General features: G+C 46.0%; 2 pseudogenes; both read left to right on the forward strand.

Annotated features, from left to right (window-relative positions):
- The first annotated feature begins 1,064 nt into the window (after positions 1 to 1,064).
- Positions 1,065 to 5,322, forward strand: LOC143381576 (RNA exonuclease 5 pseudogene; annotated as a pseudogene).
- Positions 5,323 to 11,518: 6,196 nt separating this feature from the next.
- LOC143381577 (RNA exonuclease 5 pseudogene) lies at positions 11,519 to 15,776 on the forward strand (annotated as a pseudogene).
- Positions 15,777 to 16,955: the final 1,179 nt, after the last annotated feature.

Genomic DNA, 16,955 nt, shown 5'->3' on the forward strand with positions numbered 1-16,955 from the left:
TCTTCATCCATTCATCTAATGAAAGGTATACCCAGGTTGGTTCCACAATTTAGCTATTGTGAATTGTGCTGCTGTAAACATTGATGTGGCTGCGTCGTTGTAGTATGCTACTTCTAAATCCTTTGGGTATAACCCGAGGAGCGGGATACCTGGATCCAATGGTGGTTCCGTTATGAGGCTTCCAAGGAATCTCCCTACCGCTTTCCATATTGGCTACACCAATTTTCAGTGCCACCAGCAATGTGTGAAGGTGCCTTTGCCCCCGACTTCCCTGCGAAAACTTATTGTTGTTTGTATCCTTAAGAGCTGCCATTTTTACTGGAGAGAGATGAAATCTTAGAGTGATTTTTTATTTGCATTTCTCTAATTGCCAGAGATGTTGAACATTTTTTCATAAATTTGTTGATTGACTGTATATCATTTTCTGAGAAATGTCTGTTCAGTTCTTTGGCCCATTTATTCATTGGCTTATTTGTTTTTTCGCTATTAAGAGTTATGAGTTCTTTATAGAGATTTTTATATATAGATAGATAGATAGATATAGATGAGTGCTCTATCTGATTTGTGTGTGGTAAAAATTTCCTCCTATTCTGTAGGCTCTCTGTTCACCTCACTTATTGTTTCTTTTGCTGCAAAGAAGCTTTTTAGTTGGAATCCATCTGATTTGTTGATTCTTGATTTTATTTCTTGCACTATAGCAGTCTTATTAAGGAAGTTGGGGCCTAATCTCACATGATGAAGATTAGGGCCTACTTTTTCTTCTGTTAGACCCAAGGTCTCTGGTTTAATTCCTAGGTCCTAGTTCCACTCTGGATTGAGTTCTGTGCATGGTGAGAGACTGGGGTTTTAATTTCATTTTGTTGCCTATGGATTTCCAGTTTTCCCAGCACCGTTTGTTGAAGAGGCTATCTTTTCTCCAAAGTACGTTTTGGGCACCTTTGTCTGATAGAAGATAATTGTAATTTAGTGGGTTAGTCTCCGTGTCCTCTATTCTGTACCATTGGTCTACCAGTCTGTTGATATACACAAGGGAATGTTACTCAGCAATAAAAGAGAATACCATCATGGCATTTGCAGGTAAATGGACGGAGATGGAGGAGATGATGCTAAGTGAAGTCATCCCATCCCAAACAAACGAATGCCAAGTGTTTTCTCTGATATAAGGAGTCTGGGTTGGGGAGCATGGGAGGAAGAGATGAACTCTAGATAGGGGAGAGGAGTGGGAAGGGAAGGGAGGGGGCAGGGGGTTAGAAATGGTGGTGGAATGTGATGGACATCATTATCCAAACTACACGTATGAAAACATGAGTTGGTGTGAATATACTTTATCTACAACCAGAGATGTGAATAATTGTGCTCTATACGTATAATACGAGTCGTAATGCATTCCGCTGTCATATATATATATAAAAAAAAAACTGAATAATTAAGCTAAAATAAAATGGATAGAATAGAGAAAATAGTGGTTACCGGAGCGCGGAAAGGGCGTAGGGCTGAGAACAGGGCAAGAGGATGGTTAATAGTTATGGGGGATGCCCTTGGATAAGAGAAATGACTGACTTTTAGTATTCCACAGCATGGTAGGATAGCTGTGATTGACAACAATATTAAATATTTCAAAACAGCTGATTGGGGGTGTATCTCAGTGGTAGAATAATTGCTGAGTATGTACAAGGCCCTGGGTGCAATCCTCAGTACCGGAAGGGGGAAACCTGATAGGGTTTGGAACGTTCCCAATACAAAGGAGTGATACAGGTGTGAGTGACATATATGCCAATTAACCTGAACTGATCATTACGCCTGGAACACAAGTATTAAGAAGCCACACTGAAAAGAACCCAATAAGTTCAATGAACCCATTCACACTACGGGGCAAATGGCAAAGTACCCCTTAATGTGTTCTGATGAAAGAGAAACTAAACTGGACTTTGGGAGGAGGAAAGACCTGGGTTCTTGTACGGTAATCCTTTTTTTTTTTCCCCCTTTGGTACAGGGAATTGAAAACAGGGGCACTCAATCACTAAGTCACATCCCCAGCCATATTTTGTATTTTATATATATATATTTTATCTTGAAACAGGGTCTCACAGGGTTGCTTAGCGCCTCTCTAAGTGGCTGAGGCAGGCTTTGAATTCACGATCCTCCTGTCTCAGCCTCCAGAGCCGCTGGGCTGTCATCCTCTCTTTCATTTTAGTAGTCATTTTACCTACATAGGCCTCAAGCACGTATTAGCAAACTTAGGTCAAATTTGTTTTCTGCTCCCTGTGTTTTACAGTAATGTTGGGGAACTCGTGATTGTAGGGGTACAGAAACACTGAAGACCTTTAGTTATTTTTGTCTTTACGCTTTTTTTCTTTTCCTTTTTCAAGTCTTTGCTACGTATACAGCACAATTCTGAGAAAATATGAAACCCAGGGCACGGTCCTGTCCCCTGGAACTTAACGAATCTGGGTAAAGAAACCATGAAACTACTGGAAGGTAATGCACTGTAAAGGTCCCCCAAAGGCAATACGCTGGAATACAAAGGGAAGATTTGGCTGAAGTTGCAACAGGGGTCCACTGGATGCTTTGACTACATCCCTTGTCGCTTTGAAACTTACATGTCTGTTTCTCTTTTCCCCAACCTTCTCCTCCCTGATCTTCTTTGCCCTAACCTTCTCCTCCTGATTTTCTTTCCCCTACACTTCTCCTCCCTGATCTTCTCATTTTCTTTTCCCTAAACTTCTCCTCCCTGTTCTTTTCCCCCTCCCTGATCTCCTCCTCTGGGCTCTCCTTTTCCCTAATCTTTTCCTTACCTGATCTCTCCTCCCTAATCTCACTTTCTCTGAATCACCTCTATAAAAACCCCCTCCTCCTGCTGATGTGAGAACCATTGTTTCTCCCTTGCTGGTCAAGCAAGAAACCATCCTTTTTCCTTCTCAAGAACGTTTTCTCTTGCTGGATTGGCATCCAGGCAGGGACAGCTTTCTACTTTCCAAGGACAGCGTTCCACAACAAGGACTCACGTACAGGATCGTGGAGCCAGAGAAGGAGAAGACGGGGAGGCTGAACAGCCAGAGGAGACGGGTCCCCGCCTGGCTGATGGGGACGCCCGAGGTAAGGATACCCCGTTCGGATCTTGTGGACAGGCAGCCCGAGCCCAAGCCCAAGAGAGCCCGGTTGAGTGGCATCGTAATGGCTGAAAACTGTGAAATAACCCACGAACAGCTATGTGAGTTGCTCAAGTACGCGGTTCTGGCTGAACCCGTTATTGAGAGACCCAGGTGGTGCCAGCTTCTGCACGGAAAGCAACTGAGCAGAACAGTGGTGGTCATCCTTCAAGGGATGAGTCAACTCCACTTCTACAGGTTCTATTTGGAGTTTGGATTTCTCCGGAAAGCCTTCAGACACAAGTTCCGCTTGCCTCCTCCATCATCTGCTTTTCTCGCTGATGTTGTCGGGCTACCAAATCAAAGGGCTGGACATCTGCCTAAGACCATGGGAGGATCTTTACCGTCTGCCAGTACGAAACCCAAGGTCGACCTGCAGAATGACCCGGTCATTCGAAAGTATGGCTCTCAGAAGGTGGGCTTGCTGCGATGCCTTCTGACAGAGGAGGAAATGAGAACATTTGACTTTCCGTTGCCAGGTTCTCCCGGCTGTGAGAACTTTGTAACTACCAGATGTAACGCGTCTGTGACAGAGAACAGCCCTCTCTTTGGGCTGGACGGAGAAATGTGCATCACGTCCAAGGGGAGAGAACTGACACGCATCTCACTGGTTGCCGAAGGAGGCTCGTGTCTTATGGACGAGTTGGTGAAACCGGATGAGGAGATTGTAGACTACGCCACCTGCTATTCAGGGATCACGGAGGAGATGCTGAAGCCGGTGACGACGAAACTGAAAGACGTTCAGGGGCGGTTAAAAGCACTGCTTCCTCCTGATGCGGTGTTGGTAGGGCACTCCTTAGACGTGGATCTCCGAGCACTGAACATGATCCACCCATATGTTATCGACACCTCGTTGCTTTATGCCAGGGAGCGGGGCAGAAGATTCAAGCTAAAGTTCTTAGCCAAGGCTATTTTGGGAAAGGACATTCAACGTTCGGAAAGGGACGGTCACGATCCCACAGAGGACGCTACCGCGACCCTTGAATTGGCTCAATTCTTCCTCAAGTATGGCCCAAAGAAGACGGCAGAACTCAATCTGGAGGCGCTGTGGAGAGCCCAAGACCCAAGAAATGTCAGAGAAAAGTTCCAAAGTTACAGCTACAGAGGTGCTTTAAGTTGTTTCGATTCGGTGCATCAGAAGCTCCTTTTTGTATCCCGAGAGACAGATGATATTGAGCTCCCTTCCCCTGAAGATTGTGAAAGTGTCAGGTGCCTTTCCAACAGAGAGGTCTTTGAGCAGGCCAGAAGGCAAGTGCGCCTGTACCCCTTCAGCATTATTCGGTTCTCTTTGGAGCCTTTTTCACCTCTCGTCACTGAGGAAGTGGACAAAAGGATGCGGATCAAGTGGACAGAGATGTCAACTATCTATGCTGGGCCACTGAGCAAAGATTGCAACCTGAGTGCTCTGAAGAGGCTGTTTAGGAGCTTCGGCCCAGTTCGCGCAATGACTGCTGTCCTGGAAACGCATCAGCCTCATCTCTCTGTAGAGTATGAAGTCCTGGAAGCTGCCCAGCTGGCCATCGAGAGCTTGAATGGCGTTCTGGTGGAAGGTGTATACATAAAGGTACAGAGACCTGTGACAGAGCTCACTCTCGACTGCGACACACTCGTTAGGGAGCTGGAACTAGATTCTGAGAACCGAGCCACTATTTACCTGTCCGGAGTTAGTAAAGATTTCTTAGGACATACTCAGGAACTGCCGAACCTCTTTGGTGGCCTGGAAGCTGTGATCGTGCCTCCAGATGCTCAAAGCGGAAGACAGGAAAAATACTGTTTCCTGAAGTTCAAAACTTCTGGCAACGCCCAGAGGGCCCTGCATGTCCTCACAGGCAAGGACTGGAAGCTGAAAGGCAGGCAGGCCCTAACCCCCAGGCACCTGCACGCGTGGCTTAGGGGCTCACCACCTGAATCAAGAAGGCCCGCAGGTCTCAGAGCGAGACCTCCTCCCTCGGAGCGGGAGACCTTGCAGAACTCGAAGGCGGAAAACGCAAAGAGGGCAGCCTGGCGTTGGAGCCGCAAGATTGGAAGGCTCTACCGAAGCCTGAGCCCGGGCACCCTTTGCGTCATCCTCCTGCCAGGAACCACGAGCCCTCATGGATCTCTCTCTGGCCTGGGACTCATGGGAATAAAAGATGAAGAAGAGGAAAGCACCGGCCCAAGCATGGGTTTGTGAGTCTCATCCTTCCTGGGCGATGGTGGAGAAGACGGGTCAGGCTGCAGCTTCTCCAAGAGACTGCTGGGCCTCTTGGTTCAGTGGACGGCTTTGTGTGGGAAGTTGGTGTGCCGGCTAACGGGTCTAATCCATTGACATGGCATGCACAGGTTTTCGATAAATGCCTAAAATTCAAGCCTTCCTCATCTTAAGACAGGGTGGGTGGGGGGAAGTGGGAGACTAAATCAAAAAAAGACGCCACACTGTGCCCCATGAGTCTGTACAATTACTATGTGCCAATTGAAAAAAAAAAAAATTTATATAATTTTATATATGATTAAAAATAAAGTAAAATGGAAACAAAATAAATACAACTTATAATTAAACCAAAATAAATGTAAACGTGTTTGATATCTCGAGACGTTTAAAATTCTACTCATGCTATGTGACATTTTAAAAGTGTGATGGGATGGGATCTGAGTGGAGCGAATGAGCCCGGTGGTTATGTGGTTGAGTCTCGGAAACTGGTAAGGCTTGCAGCGTGGCTGACCAGCTAACTGAAGGGCAGATTGCAGAATTCAAAGAAGCTTTCCCACTCCTTGACAGGAACGGGGATGGAACTGTACTAGACTAACAAAGGAATTGGGAAGTGTAATGAGACGGTCTCTTGGGTGGAATCCCACAGAAGTCGAGTTTCAGGACGCGATTAAGGGAGTAGCTGCTGGTGGTAATGGCAAAATTGACTTCCCTGAATTTCTGACAATGATGGCAAGAAAAAGGAAACACAGACAGAAGTAGGGCACGATGTAACATGTGGGGCATGTTGCATCGGAAAGGAGGAAAGCGAACTTACTGCCCTCTTCCGGGTGGGTCCTGGGGCCACCTGTGGCTAAGAAAGCGCCTGGGGATCAGCCAGAAGGCGTTGCCTGGGTTGTGAGGAAAAACCAGACGACCTCTAGGATAGGCTCAGAACCCTTTAGCTCTCTGGACAGCTCGGGTCTCCCATTATGGCCAGTGAGATGGGTGTACACGTGAACTCACCCCACCCTGCTGACCTTTGTCCTGATTGGCTCCTGTGCCTTGTATTAGCTGTGTGTGTTTTCTCAATAAACTGAGATCCTGCTTTGACTGGTCTCCCTGGCTTGTCTGATTGTCCTCCCGTGGGGAAGGGCTGGGTGCTGGGGAAGGGGGGGCGCGGCGGTCAGTCGGCCCTTCCTTTCTTGGTTCCTCATGGTCAGGGCGTGCTCTGTGACCATGCAGGTCAGGAGGGAAGCGGGTGGGGTGGGGTGGGGCTAAAACCCCCCGACATCTGGCGCCCAACGTGGGGCATTAAGAAGTCGGTTCACCAAAAGTGATACTCCTATCCCCAAGCCAAGCCAAGAGAGTTTTGAGGTAGGGGTCTCCCCGGAAAGATGGGGCAATCTCACACTAAGTACGGCGACCAGTTTTGGGAAACCCTTGTTGAGGATCGACTTTGGTCGCAGCGAGTCAGTCCTCTCACTGCCCGGGAGGAGAAAGGCTTAAAACCTCACTCTGACAATGGCCTCCTAGACCCTTCTGGTGCCTGGCCTGGTCCTCTGGGTCCCGCACCAAGTGCTCTGGTCCTGGAACATGCGGTAGACAAGTCGGGAAGGGGAGCGGCCTATGCCTATGTTGTCACCCCTCCTTCAAGGAAATTCTCCACCCTCTTGTGCAAACCTGGAAAAGCTGGTTAAGCTGCCTTCTTGCAACACCAGTGATGACTCACCCCCATTGTGTACGGCCCTGTCTTGTTAAGACCAGCGATGAGATGACTCACCCCCATTTTGTATAGATTTCTTGGTAAATGCTAACCCTGGGGCAATAGACAGGCCTTATGGTATTCCTGGGAGGCCCAAGATTTATTTACAGAAGCTCAATTCACAGTAGCTAAACTATGGAACCAACCTAGGTTGGATAAAGAAAATGTGGTATATAATATTTGATGGAATATCACTCAGTTTTAAAGAAGAAGGGAATTATGGTATTTCCGGGTAAATGGACGGAGTTGGAGAATATCATGCTAAGCGAAATAAGCCAGGCCCATAAAACCAAAGGCCGAATGCGTTCTCTGATATGTGGATGCTAATTCACAGTCAGGGCCAAGGTGCTAGGGAAGAATAAAGTTACTTTAGATTAGGTAGAAGAGAGTGAAGGCAGGGGAAGGATATAGAGATAGGAAAGTTAGTAGAATGAAACAGACATTATTACCTCACTTACACATATGACTGCATGAGCAATGTGATCTGACAACGTGTACAAGGAGAAAAATGAGAAATTAGACCCTATTTATTTATGATATATCAAAATGCATAATTGCATTCTACTGTCATGTATAACTAATTAAAGCAGATTTTAACGATTTTTTTTCAAAAAAGAAAATTCTACTCATTCAAGAAAGAAATCCATAGTCACTGCCCTCTTTTTTGACAAAATTTATTGACAAAATACATGTGGTCAGTTACGCTTAAGTTGCATAACATGATATTTTGCTATACGTAAATGCTGTGAAATAATAGCTCAAATCATCTGACATATCTATCACTTCAGAATAGTTAAAATTTTCTTTTCTTTGTTCGATTTTTGTGGTGAGAACACCTACGGTCTACCAATCAAGGAAAGTCCAGGACCAGATCGATTCTCAGCCGAGCTCTATAAGACCTGCCAAGGAGAATTAACACCAGTACTGCTCAAAACGTTTCGTGGAATATGAAAAGGAGAGAACCCTTCCAATCTCATTCTCTGAAGCTGATATCACTCTGATACCAAAACCATACAAACACACATCAAGGAAAGAAAACTTCATACCAATATCCACGGTGAACATCGATACAAAAATTCTCAGTACAATTCCGGCAAATAGCATATAGAAACATATTAAAAAGATAGTGTGCCACAATCAAGTGGGGTTCATATACAGAAATCAATAAACATAATTCATCACATCAATATACTTAAAAACAAGAATAGTATGATCATCTCAATAGAGGCAGATAAAGCATTTGACAAATACAGCACCCTTCGTGTTCAAAACACTAGAAAAACTAGGAATAGAAGGAACAGACCTCAACCTCATAAAAGCTATCCATGCAAAACCCAAGGACAGCATCATCCTAAACAGAGAAAAATTGAAAGCATTCCCTCTAAAAACTGGAACAAGGATGTCCTCTTTCAAATGAGTAGACTTTGCTAAGGCACTTTAACATGTCTCCAAACACCAGAGGAAAAATCACTGAGAACGCTGCGCCTACCTCAACTAATTTTTTCAGAACTTCCTGCCACCCGCTTTCTGCCTAGCTGGCCTCCATATCTAGCAAGGTCCCTAGCTCTGGGCGGTATCCACATTCATGACTCCTCCTATGCCCCTTGCTTACATGACACTGCCCAGATCCTGCCTGTGTCTGTCCTGAAGGTCCAGTTAGAGGCTCAGAACCAGCCCAAGGTCGGGACTCCGTTGCAATAAAGCAGTGCTGGCAGATAAGTATTTGCAAAACACAGCCACAATCAGGTGAGTCATCTGCTCAGTGGCTAACTCCATCAAGGGGCTTCCTGCATCTCTGGACCTAGCTGTATTGTAAGCATGAGCCAAAAAGAGATCTATGCTATTTTCTTGTAAAGCCTGATTCAAATGCTCTTCTCTGTTTTGGTTTTACTGCTTTTCATCCTTATGTTTTAATGTTATGAGTGTAGATGATAAATATTTAAACAGGATGTATATAAGGTTAACAAAAAAAAAAAAAAAAAAAGTCTCCTTCCATCACTTCCTCACTTTCACAGAAGCAATAATGGTACCAGTTCCAGAAATGTTCACTGCATCCATAAGTACATCTCTGCATACATACATCCTCTCATTTTCAATAAATAGCGCTGTGTACACCCTTCTCCCCTTGGTTCTCGTCACCTGATATCTTAGAGATTGTCTTACCTCAGTGGACATGTAGTTTTTCTCATTCTTCTTAGCAGTCATACTATATTCCGTTATGAAATGTATCATAATTTTTTTCTATATTTCGCTTACTTTAGGATGCATTTTAAAATTTTTATTTATTCTGATTTGTTACATATGACAGCAGAATGCAATTCTTTTCGTATTACACAAATAGAGCACAATTTTTCATGTCTCTGGTTGAATGCAAAGTAGAGTCGCACCATTTGTGTTTTCATACATGTACTTAGGGTAAGGATGTCTGTCTCATTCCACCATCTTTCCTACCTCCGTGCCCCTCTGAAAAACCAGCTTCTACCTCAGAGCAAAGCCTGTCCAAGGAGGGGACATGACCTTTGTCCTTGGAAAGACCCACAGAGCACTCCTGGGGCACATTCCCACCCCGCTAAGTGGTTTGTCTACAAATAACAGGAGAGATCTGCTGGACCAGGTGTCCCTGACTCAGTCAGGCTAGGTGGGGACCCATAGCAAGCCGCTAGCAGCCACCAATCAGCAGCATGAGACAGGGAAATACCTGGGATGCCACATGACCCTCCCAGTAGTTTATGGTGTTGGGAAACCATGTAGTTCATCAAGAACACCCTTCTTGGTGTAAACCAATCAGTTCAAACGAATCCCCCTCTCGTAGTAACCAATCATCACTACCCAACTTGTTCCCGTCGGTGAATGTGCTAATCACGTTTTAGAGTTGTTATTTGATTTTCCCGCAGTGTGTGATGATTTGCCAAGAGATGCTATGCTACGATGTTTGTGGGGGGGTCCCTGCCTTCTCCAAAGAATGTATAAAACTGCTGCAAACCCTGGGCTCGGGGCCTCTCAGCGTCACCAGTTGCTGTGTGCGCCCAGAGGACCCAGCCAGCTCGCAACAGACACCTCTTTGCTGCTTACATCGATCCTGGTCTCTGGTGGTATTTTGGGGGTCCAGAATTCGAGCCTAAAACCTCCCTCCTCCTCTCTCCCCTTTTCCCTATCTAAAGCTCATCTATTTTTCCCATGCTCCCCACAACCCGTCCCCATTATAAATCACCATCCTTGTATCAGACAATACATTCAGCATTTGGATTTTTAGGGCCGGCCTACTTCACTCAGCATTTTATTCTCCAACTTCATCCATTTACTTGCAAACGCCATGATTTTTTTTTCTCCTTTAATGCTGAGTGATATTCCATTGTGTATATATGCCACATTTTCTTCATCCATTCATCTAATGAAAGGTATACCCAGGTTGGTTCCACAATTTAGCTATTGTGAATTGTGCTGCTGTAAACATTGATGTGGCTGCGTCGTTGTAGTATGCTACTTCTAAATCCTTTGGGTATAACCCGAGGAGCGGGATACCTGGATCCAATGGTGGTTCCGTTATGAGGCTTCCAAGGAATCTCCCTACCACTTTCCATATTGGCTACACCAATTTTCAGTGCCACCAGCAATGTGTGAAGGTGCCTTTGCCCCCGACTTCCCTGCGAAAACTTATTGTTGTTTGTATCCTTAAGAGCTGCCATTTTTACTGGAGAGAGATGAAATCTTAGAGTGATTTTTTATTTGCATTTCTCTAATTGCCAGAGATGTTGAACATTTTTTCATAAATTTGTTGATTGACTGTATATCATTTTCTGAGAAATGTCTGTTCAGTTCTTTGGCCCATTTATTCATTGGCTTATTTGTTTTTTCGCTATTAAGAGTTATGAGTTCTTTATAGAGATTTTTATATATAGTTAGATAGATAGATATAGATGAGTGCTCTATCTGATTTGTGTGTGGTAAAAATTTCCTCCTATTCTGTAGGCTCTCTGTTCACCTCACTTATTGTTTCTTTTGCTGCAAAGAAGCTTTTTAGTTGGAATCCATCTGATTTGTTGATTCTTGATTTTATTTCTTGCACTATAGCAGTCTTATTAAGGAAGTTGGGGCCTAATCTCACATGATGAAGATTAGGGCCTACTTTTTCTTCTGTTAGACCCAAGGTCTCTGGTTTAATTCCTAGGTCCTAGTTCCACTCTGGATTGAGTTCTGTGCATGGTGAGAGACTGGGGTTTTAATTTCATTTTGTTGCCTATGGATTTCCAGTTTTCCCAGCACCGTTTGTTGAAGAGGCTATCTTTTCTCCAAAGTACGTTTTGGGCACCTTTGTCTGATAGAAGATAATTGTAATTTAGTGGGTTAGTCTCCGTGTCCTCTATTCTGTACCATTGGTCTACCAGTCTGTTGATATACACAAGGGAATGTTACTCAGCAATAAAAGAGAATACCATCATGGCATTTGCAGGTAAATGGACGGAGATGGAGGAGATGATGCTAAGTGAAGTCATCCCATCCCAAACAAACGAATGCCAAGTGTTTTCTCTGATATAAGGAGTCTGGGTTGGGGAGCACGGGAGGAAGAGATGAACTCTAGATAGGGGAGAGGAGTGGGAAGGGAAGGGAGGGGGCAGGGGGTTAGAAATGGTGGTGGAATGTGATGGACATCATTATCCAAACTACACGTATGAAAACATGAGTTGGTGTGAATATACTTTATCTACAACCAGAGATGTGAATAATTGTGCTCTATACGTATAATACGAGTCGTAATGCATTCCGCTGTCATATATATATATAAAAAAAAAACTGAATAATTAAGCTAAAATAAAATGGATAGAATAGAGAAAATAGTGGTTACCGGAGCGCGGAAAGGGCGTAGGGCTGAGAACAGGGCAAGAGGATGGTTAATAGTTATGGGGGATGCCCTTGGATAAGAGAAATGACTGACTTTTAGTATTCCACAGCATGGTAGGATAGCTGTGATTGACAACAATATTAAATATTTCAAAACAGCTGATTGGGGGTGTATCTCAGTGGTAGAATAATTGCTGAGTATGTACAAGGCCCTGGGTGCAATCCTCAGTACCGGAAGGGGGAAACCTGATAGGGTTTGGAACGTTCCCAATACAAAGGAGTGATACAGGTGTGAGTGACATATATGCCAATTAACCTGAACTGATCATTACGCCTGGAACACAAGTATTAAGAAGCCACACTGAAAAGAACCCAATAAGTTCAATGAACCCATTCACACTACGGGGCAAATGGCAAAGTACCCCTTAATGTGTTCTGATGAAAGAGAAACTAAACTGGACTTTGGGAGGAGGAAAGACCTGGGTTCTTGTACGGTAATCCTTTTTTTTTTTCCCCCTTTGGTACAGGGAATTGAAAACAGGGGCACTCAATCACTAAGTCACATCCCCAGCCATATTTTGTATTTTATATATATATATTTTATCTTGAAACAGGGTCTCACAGGGTTGCTTAGCGCCTCTCTAAGTGGCTGAGGCAGGCTTTGAATTCACGATCCTCCTGTCTCAGCCTCCAGAGCCGCTGGGCTGTCATCCTCTCTTTCATTTTAGTAGTCATTTTACCTACATAGGCCTCAAGCACGTATTAGCAAACTTAGGTCAAATTTGTTTTCTGCTCCCTGTGTTTTACAGTAATGTTGGGGAACTCGTGATTGTAGGGGTACAGAAACACTGAAGACCTTTAGTTATTTTTGTCTTTACGCTTTTTTTCTTTTCCTTTTTCAAGTCTTTGCTACGTATACAGCACAATTCTGAGAAAATATGAAACCCAGGGCACGGTCCTGTCCCCTGGAACTTAACGAATCTGGGTAAAGAAACCATGAAACTACTGGAAGGTAATGCACTGTAAAGGTCCCCCAAAGGCAATACGCTGGAATACAAAGGGAAGATTTGGCTGAAGTTGCAACAGGGGTCCACTGGATGCTTTGACTACATCCCTTGTCGCTTTGAAACTTACATGTCTGTTTCTCTTTTCCCCAACCTTCTCCTCCCTGATCTTCTTTGCCCTAACCTTCTCCTCCTGATTTTCTTTCCCCTACACTTCTCCTCCCTGATCTTCTCATTTTCTTTTCCCTAAACTTCTCCTCCCTGTTCTTTTCCCCCTCCCTGATCTCCTCCTCTGGGCTCTCCTTTTCCCTAATCTTTTCCTTACCTGATCTCTCCTCCCTAATCTCACTTTCTCTGAATCACCTCTATAAAAACCCCCTCCTCCTGCTGATGTGAGAACCATTGTTTCTCCCTTGCTGGTCAAGCAAGAAACCATCCTTTTTCCTTCTCAAGAACGTTTTCTCTTGCTGGATTGGCATCCAGGCAGGGACAGCTTTCTACTTTCCAAGGACAGCGTTCCACAACAAGGACTCACGTACAGGATCGTGGAGCCAGAGAAGGAGAAGACGGGGAGGCTGAACAGCCAGAGGAGACGGGTCCCCGCCTGGCTGATGGGGACGCCCGAGGTAAGGATACCCCGTTCGGATCTTGTGGACAGGCAGCCCGAGCCCAAGCCCAAGAGAGCCCGGTTGAGTGGCATCGTAATGGCTGAAAACTGTGAAATAACCCACGAACAGCTATGTGAGTTGCTCAAGTACGCGGTTCTGGCTGAACCCGTTATTGAGAGACCCAGGTGGTGCCAGCTTCTGCACGGAAAGCAACTGAGCAGAACAGTGGTGGTCATCCTTCAAGGGATGAGTCAACTCCACTTCTACAGGTTCTATTTGGAGTTTGGATTTCTCCGGAAAGCCTTCAGACACAAGTTCCGCTTGCCTCCTCCATCATCTGCTTTTCTCGCTGATGTTGTCGGGCTACCAAATCAAAGGGCTGGACATCTGCCTAAGACCATGGGAGGATCTTTACCGTCTGCCAGTACGAAACCCAAGGTCGACCTGCAGAATGACCCGGTCATTCGAAAGTATGGCTCTCAGAAGGTGGGCTTGCTGCGATGCCTTCTGACAGAGGAGGAAATGAGAACATTTGACTTTCCGTTGCCAGGTTCTCCCGGCTGTGAGAACTTTGTAACTACCAGATGTAACGCGTCTGTGACAGAGAACAGCCCTCTCTTTGGGCTGGACGGAGAAATGTGCATCACGTCCAAGGGGAGAGAACTGACACGCATCTCACTGGTTGCCGAAGGAGGCTCGTGTCTTATGGACGAGTTGGTGAAACCGGATGAGGAGATTGTAGACTACGCCACCTGCTATTCAGGGATCACGGAGGAGATGCTGAAGCCGGTGACGACGAAACTGAAAGACGTTCAGGGGCGGTTAAAAGCACTGCTTCCTCCTGATGCGGTGTTGGTAGGGCACTCCTTAGACGTGGATCTCCGAGCACTGAACATGATCCACCCATATGTTATCGACACCTCGTTGCTTTATGCCAGGGAGCGGGGCAGAAGATTCAAGCTAAAGTTCTTAGCCAAGGCTATTTTGGGAAAGGACATTCAACGTTCGGAAAGGGACGGTCACGATCCCACAGAGGACGCTACCGCGACCCTTGAATTGGCTCAATTCTTCCTCAAGTATGGCCCAAAGAAGACGGCAGAACTCAATCTGGAGGCGCTGTGGAGAGCCCAAGACCCAAGAAATGTCAGAGAAAAGTTCCAAAGTTACAGCTACAGAGGTGCTTTAAGTTGTTTCGATTCGGTGCATCAGAAGCTCCTTTTTGTATCCCGAGAGACAGATGATATTGAGCTCCCTTCCCCTGAAGATTGTGAAAGTGTCAGGTGCCTTTCCAACAGAGAGGTCTTTGAGCAGGCCAGAAGGCAAGTGCGCCTGTACCCCTTCAGCATTATTCGGTTCTCTTTGGAGCCTTTTTCACCTCTCGTCACTGAGGAAGTGGACAAAAGGATGCGGATCAAGTGGACAGAGATGTCAACTATCTATGCTGGGCCACTGAGCAAAGATTGCAACCTGAGTGCTCTGAAGAGGCTGTTTAGGAGCTTCGGCCCAGTTCGCGCAATGACTGCTGTCCTGGAAACGCATCAGCCTCATCTCTCTGTAGAGTATGAAGTCCTGGAAGCTGCCCAGCTGGCCATCGAGAGCTTGAATGGCGTTCTGGTGGAAGGTGTATACATAAAGGTACAGAGACCTGTGACAGAGCTCACTCTCGACTGCGACACACTCGTTAGGGAGCTGGAACTAGATTCTGAGAACCGAGCCACTATTTACCTGTCCGGAGTTAGTAAAGATTTCTTAGGACATACTCAGGAACTGCCGAACCTCTTTGGTGGCCTGGAAGCTGTGATCGTGCCTCCAGATGCTCAAAGCGGAAGACAGGAAAAATACTGTTTCCTGAAGTTCAAAACTTCTGGCAACGCCCAGAGGGCCCTCCATGTCCTCACAGGCAAGGACTGGAAGCTGAAAGGCAGGCAGGCCCTAACCCCCAGGCACCTGCACGCGTGGCTTAGGGGCTCACCACCTGAATCAAGAAGGCCCGCAGGTCTCAGAGCGAGACCTCCTCCCTCGGAGCGGGAGACCTTGCAGAACTCGAAGGCGGAAAACGCAAAGAGGGCAGCCTGGCGTTGGAGCCGCAAGATTGGAAGGCTCTACCGAAGCCTGAGCCCGGGCACCCTTTGCGTCATCCTCCTGCCAGGAACCACGAGCCCTCATGGATCTCTCTCTGGCCTGGGACTCATGGGAATAAAAGATGAAGAAGAGGAAAGCACCGGCCCAAGCATGGGTTTGTGAGTCTCATCCTTCCTGGGCGATGGTGGAGAAGACGGGTCAGGCTGCAGCTTCTCCAAGAGACTGCTGGGCCTCTTGGTTCAGTGGACGGCTTTGTGTGGGAAGTTGGTGTGCCGGCTAACGGGTCTAATCCATTGACATGGCATGCACAGGTTTTCGATAAATGCCTAAAATTCAAGCCTTCCTCATCTTAAGACAGGGTGGGTGGGGGGAAGTGGGAGACTAAATCAAAAAAAGACGCCACACTGTGCCCCATGAGTCTGTACAATTACTATGTGCCAATTGAAAAAAAAAAAATTTATATAATTTTATATATGATTAAAAATAAAGTAAAATGGAAACAAAATAAATACAACTTATAATTAAACCAAAATAAATGTAAACGTGTTTGATATCTCGAGACGTTTAAAATTCTACTCATGCTATGTGACATTTTAAAAGTGTGATGGGATGGGATCTGAGTGGAGCGAATGAGCCCGGTGGTTATGTGGTTGAGTCTCGGAAACTGGTAAGGCTTGCAGCGTGGCTGACCAGCTAACTGAAGGGCAGATTGCAGAATTCAAAGAAGCTTTCCCACTCCTTGACAGGAACGGGGATGGAACTGTACTAGACTAACAAAGGAATTGGGAAGTGTAATGAGACGGTCTCTTGGGTGGAATCCCACAGAAGTCGAGTTTCAGGACGCGATTAAGGGAGTAGCTGCTGGTGGTAATGGCAAAATTGACTTCCCTGAATTTCTGACAATGATGGCAAGAAAAAGGAAACACAGACAGAAGTAGGGCACGATGTAACATGTGGGGCATGTTGCATCGGAAAGGAGGAAAGCGAACTTACTGCCCTCTTCCGGGTGGGTCCTGGGGCCACCTGTGGCTAAGAAAGCGCCTGGGGATCAGCCAGAAGGCGTTGCCTGGGTTGTGAGGAAAAACCAGACGACCTCTAGGATAGGCTCAGAACCCTTTAGCTCTCTGGACAGCTCGGGTCTCCCATTATGGCCAGTGAGATGGGTGTACACGTGAACTCACCCCACCCTGCTGACCTTTGTCCTGATTGGCTCCTGTGCCTTGTATTAGCTGTGTGTGTTTTCTCAATAAACTGAGATCCTGCTTTGACTGGTCTCCCTGGCTTGTCTGATTGTCCTCCCGTGGGGAAGGGCTGGGTGCTGGGGAAGGGGGGGCGCGGCGG

Source organism: Callospermophilus lateralis, chromosome 15, assembly GCF_048772815.1.
Source record: "Callospermophilus lateralis isolate mCalLat2 chromosome 15, mCalLat2.hap1, whole genome shotgun sequence".
NCBI lineage: Eukaryota > Metazoa > Chordata > Mammalia > Rodentia > Sciuridae > Callospermophilus > Callospermophilus lateralis.